This window comes from Chiloscyllium punctatum, chromosome 48 (genome assembly GCF_047496795.1).
Source record: "Chiloscyllium punctatum isolate Juve2018m chromosome 48, sChiPun1.3, whole genome shotgun sequence".
Taxonomy (NCBI): Eukaryota; Metazoa; Chordata; class Chondrichthyes; order Orectolobiformes; family Hemiscylliidae; genus Chiloscyllium; species Chiloscyllium punctatum.
In genome coordinates, this window is record NC_092786.1 from 46,068,116 (window position 1) to 46,074,115 (window position 6,000).

Genomic DNA, 6,000 nt, shown 5'->3' on the forward strand with positions numbered 1-6,000 from the left:
TTCTCATAGTGTTCAAATTGCTTCATGGCCTCACTCTCTCCCTTTCTCCATAATCTGCACCAGCCCCACAGCCGTCCCAACTCCTGTACTCAATACTCTGGCCAATAAAGGAAAGCATACCAAACGCCTTCTTCACTATCCTATCTACCTGTGACTCCACTTTCAAGGAGCTATGAACCTGCACTCCAAGGTCTCTTTGTTCAGCAAAATGTCTAGGACCTTACCATTAAGTGTATAAGTCCTGCTAAGATTTATTCTCCCAAAATGCATTTATCTGAATTAAACTCTATCTGCCACTTCTCAGTCCATTGGCCCATCTGATCAAGATCCTGTTGTAATCTTAGGTAACCTTCTTCGCTGTCCACTACACCTCCAATTTTGGTGTCATATGCAAACTTACTAACTATACCTCTTATGCTCACATCCAAATCATTTATATAAATGACAAAAAGTAGTGGACCTAGCACCGACCCTTTGGTGACACTTTCTAAAGCACGAACTTTTGAAATGTGTGTTAGCTGTAATGTGATGACATCACCAATACTTTAAGCAATGTTTCTAAAACACGATTTTTCAATCATGCGGGGTTGCACAAGAACGCAACGATGGTGTTTTTGAAGAACTGATTATCTGTTAAGCAACAACCTTAGAAATAATCCAAGGGCAAATGGGGAACTGAACTGGGAGTAAAGAGTAACGAGTGGGCGTTGTGAGATAGCTGTCAAAGCTTTCACTTTATTCAGCACCATCCATTTTCATTCTGATGAAAGTGGCTGTAAAGCAATAACAATACCTTGTATTGAACAACAAGAATCTCAAAGGTTCTTTTGAAAGCTCCAATTTTGGAAGAAGAAAGCCTTATATTCCCCTGCACTTCATACATCAGAAACATACATCTATTAACAAGGGGGGCAGAGAGCAGAGAGATATACAGCACGGACACAGACCCTTCAGTCCAACCAGTCTATGCTAACCAGATATCCAAAATTAACATAGTCCCATTTGCCAGCATTTGGCCCATATCCCTCTAAACCCCTCCTATTCATATAACCAACCAGCAGAACCAACACAAAACATCTGGGTATTTGAATATTTGGAAAGGGGAGTGGGGCAAAATTGGTTTCACTGGTTCATGGTAAATACCAAAACGCCTGAAATTGCAAGGCATGGTGGGGATGACAGCAATGGAGAGAAAATTCGTCTGCGCTAGCACTATGCTGATTCCCAACCCATTCCACCAACCCCCCGTAAGCCTATCTCTCCTGGATACCGCGTGAACCATCACACGACACATGGTTCCAATGAGCTAGCTGGAAGTTAAACAACCTGAGATTCTGTTTCAGACAAACACTTTCTGATTCCACTGACCCTCCCCCTCCTCCCCAAGAGCAATGATTTTGACATTGCAATGTTAAATTCAAACAGATGTAATCATACGCCTATCTGCACGCATGTGTCTTCACCACACAATTCAAACATTCCCAAAATGTTTTTATATAAAGGACTGTCTTAAGCTCATAGTGCAGGGCTTCCCATAGTGCGGATCACTGAAAGTTTTGAGGCAGCAATGGCCATTCTGGCACTTTCACAGATTTATAACAGCTATACCAAAGTAAGGACTGCAGATGCTGGAGAGTCAAGAGTGTGGTGCTGGAAAAGCACAGCAGGTAAGGCAGCATCCGAGGAGCAGGAAAATCGACGTGTCAGGCAATAGACCTTCATCAGGAATCAGGAATAATAGCTATACCCTGCTGTTACAGCAAACTCCCCAAACCTCACCTCCAGTCACAGCTTCACCAAGGGGCTGACAATTTTCAAATTGGGTCGCAGTGGGGAAAAGTTTGGGAGGCAGTGGTGTACCTTAGACAGACATGAAGAGCGAAAGATGTCAAGATCCAGGGGTTTTGACACTGAACTGATTTACCATCATTTACTTGACGGAGATCTCACAAAATGAAGTGGGTTAATTATGCTGACTCCAAGACATGGCAGTTAACATAGCCAAATACAAAATTAGCTCACGGTATCCCATTTTTGAAGGTTATGCAATCCCCTTTGATATAATTACTTTGCATAGGTGAATGCCCTCAGTGTTATGACATAAGAGTACAGTGCACTCTTACACCTTAACAATCCATGCATGTGACCATGCCCTGTTTTATAACTATAGTACTACAATGTTTGTACTGTACAGTGTAATTATGCCTGTTCAAGATAACATGGGTTTGGTTCACAGGAAGGATAGGGTGTGGTGGGGTGGTGGAGCGAGGGTGCGGTGAGATTGGACATTGCTGAGGGAAAGATTTCTTCTGTGCATTACAATTAGCAAAGTCACAAATGTGATTTCTAAACAGGATTAGAATCTGCTACTCATAGTGCTACTCAATTCCCAAAAAATGAACAAAAGCTGCCCAAACAATTAACAAGGTCTGGTGGCAAATGCGACTCGGTCACTTTAGATTACTAAACTTTGATTAGCTGTCTTTGATTGATATGTTAAATCACATTACATTATGTAAGTTCAGTAATCAGCTCTGGAAGCTTCCAGATTGGAGGTTAACCACAACTTTGTTTTTTTTATCAAATGTTTTAAATGCACTGCAATTTAGGTATTTTATCTTTAAGCAAAAAGTGCAACAAAACAGAAGGTTGCCATCTGCTATTTACCTCAGAGGGGAGTTTTGATTAACTATCACATCACATTATTTCACATAGTCCTGAGTGAAGAGAGAATTCCTGTTTCACTTTATTTTATACCTGATGATATCTTCTCTGGAAAAATTAAGAAATTGACTTTTAAAATGTGCTCTGATAGTTTAAAATCTGAGAAAGTATAAGAAACAATTTACTAAGGGAGGATCTCCAAAGGTTTAGTCAGCTGTAGCATTTAAGGAGGGTTTTAAAAGGAGAGAGGGAAACATACAGACAGGACTGCCAAAGTGTGGAGTGTCTTGGCAATTGAAGCCATGGATGTCCATGATGGAACAAATGACCAATTTGGAGTGGGTGAAAGGGAGTTAGGGCTGGCGAATGTCACAAGGAACTGGAAAGATAGGGCCAGAAAGGCATTTAAAATGGAGCACATGAAGTTAAAAATTATTAAAGCAAGGATGACAGGGAATGAGAGAGCAGGTAATGTGTGCAGCAGGATATAGGGTGCAGAAATTTATATCAACTATAACTCCTTGTAGTGCCGTAATTAAAGAGTAATTCTCTTTAGGTGTTGCCAACAACTATTCATTGCCAGAGCTAAGACAATGATTTAGACTGCTCTAAAATAATGGCTGTCAGTTAAGGGCCAAATTCTCTACAGAAGCATCAACAGATGGTTGAGAGTGTTTATAAGACAACATAAAAGCAAAATATTTCTTCTGATGGGTTTCAGCTCAGAGTATGCTAAATGCTGTGCATATTTTTGGCATTAATGATTAATTTGAACTGTTAATACATGCTGCCAAAATGTACTTTTAAGCAGATTCCTTGCCATTTTTTAGCCTTCTGGAGTTCCTTTCGTTTATGTGAGTCATTTTTTTCATGTAACTCTGATTTCAGAACAGCGTGGCCTTGAGAAAGTTTTTATCTGCTAGGATAATTTAAAGCAAAACTCCTAGTAAAATCTTTTTTTATCAGTGCAGTGATAGTAACAAGGTCAGCCAGGCGGATCTCATAGAATATGAATTTTCTGTTTGGGGAAGTTATGTCTGGTGGCCAGGATTATGTGCAGCCAGAGCTGCATTAGTGGGGCAGTGCCCAGAGTGCCAACAATGACCAAATTTACACCAGCAGTTCCCCTTCATTTGTGTGAATGGCGGGGTTCATGTTGACCATACAGATCCATTCGTGGGCTCAATGTTCTTAGTCACTGTAAGCTCCCACTCAAAGTGACAGGACGTGCATAGAGTTCATTCGTCAAACATGGGGACAGGATAGAAAACCTGTGTGCATCTTTTGCAATCCTAGAAGTGTTGGTTACAGATAACCAGGCCATCGTTTACCACCAGACAATTTGAGTACTTCCTAAAGTCAAATGATATTCGACATATAAGAACAGCTCCATACCATCTGTCATCCAATGTTCTGGCAGAAAGAGCATCCCAAATTGTGAAGGCAGCCATAAAGGAACAGCTTACAGCTTCACTCAATACCAAATGGTTCCAGTTTCTATTTGATTATTGAACCAGCGCTCATGCAACTACAGGGTTAGCTCCAGCAGAGTTGCTAATGGGGAGAAGTTAAATCTGATCTCCCTGGACTTAGAGGGGATGGTGAAACGGCATCAGGAATGCCAATTCTGGTCACAGGACTCCATTAAGCAAGCGAGACGGTTTACTTCAGGGGGAGAAGTTTGGCGTAGGAACCATGGCAATGGAACCATGGGTAACAGGCATGGTCAATGCAAGATCAGCTCCATTGACGTGTAAATTTCAGGTGGGTGCGGCAATCCTGAACAAGTGTGTGGACTATATGAACACTTCAAATTTGCAAACAGTGCGGGATGAAAATGCGGCCGGCTCCATGACAGTTTTTCCAACTGTTCTGGGACCCTTGGGTTCTTCCTCTCCATCAAGCGTTGAAGACACCTTGGAATCTGGGATTGACACAGCGGATGTGTCCATTGTTGCCTGAAGAGGAGAATTTATTTCTTCTGAGATGCTTCGGGTGCAAGAGGCAAGCTACTGTGCATGACACACCAGTTAAACTACCACCAGTCGTCTCTGTCTAACGAGAGAGCAGCCCGATCATCCTGTAGGAGTATGGTGCCTTACCTTTCCATTTTTGATTTACAGGCTGACCCAGAAACCCCGCCCGTGGGGAACTGCTGCAGAGCTGTCCTGGAGCTGAGATGGCTGCTCTCCACCAACCCCAACCACCGTCATTTGTGCCAGGTATAACTTCAGCCAGTGCAGACGAGACTTATTTGCTCTAGTTTTGCCGTTAAGCCTGGACACTTGGTCAAATGCAGTTAAGATAATGTTAAAAATGCAGTCACTGTCGCATCACCTGTAGAATTCAGCTATGTGTTTTCTTGTTGTACACCATTAAACCGAGGCTTCAATGTGCCCAAGGGATGAGTGGCCCTGGCAGAGACTAAACTGCCTTTAACTGTATTAAAGGCAGTGCTGGAGGAACCTGACCTGGTGCTAAAACACTGCAGGAGGAGCTATAAAAACAAAAGAACCAGCCTATGTCCTCAGACTCAGAGCAGGAGGGATGTAGAGATTGTAACGAGATCAGCTAGGTGGACCTCATAAAATATAAGTTCGCTGATTGGGCCTGTTAACTTGGTCCAATCAGGGAGCCCTGGCTGACAGATATAAACAGGAGTGTCAGACATCCTGTTCACTTTGAAAGCTGGCTCTGAGGGAGCTGGATCAGTGGCAAGGACTCTCCATGTGTAAATAAAGGGTGACTTGGTGACGGGATAACGGCCTCTCTAGAGTTATTTCAATCTGTTGTTATGGAGTGTCAAGCAGTTTAAAACTGTAGCAGCAAATTTTAAATTCTTGTGTCACACTCCAATATGTTTCTCTTTCATTCAGTTCCATTACAGAATGGGAGACCTGTACATTCTAGGCCAGATAGCATGTAAGAATGGAAGAAATTGGCCATGCACCGAAGACGGGCAGCAAATTGGTGAAGCATTTGCACCATGTGCCTCTCTAGCTCACTAAATCTTCAGAATTGTCCTGAAGACTTCAGGAATTAAACATTAATCCCTTGAGAGTTGATGAGAGCAGCCCTGGAGTAAAATCATTGGGGCATTCAAAGATGTATGTCACTTCATTTTCGTTAAACTCTTTTCATTATAAAAGCATTATAGGTGGGGGAGAAAAGAGACTTTTAATCAGTCAGTGTGGCTGGAGATTATGTGGTCCATCTAATCAGAGTTGGCAACTATAGTGTGCACAGCCTTCGGCTCAAAAATCCAAATTTGGCATCAGATCTGCTTGAGGGACTGGTGAACTACATGCATTAAATAGCATCCCCTTACAACTTGAC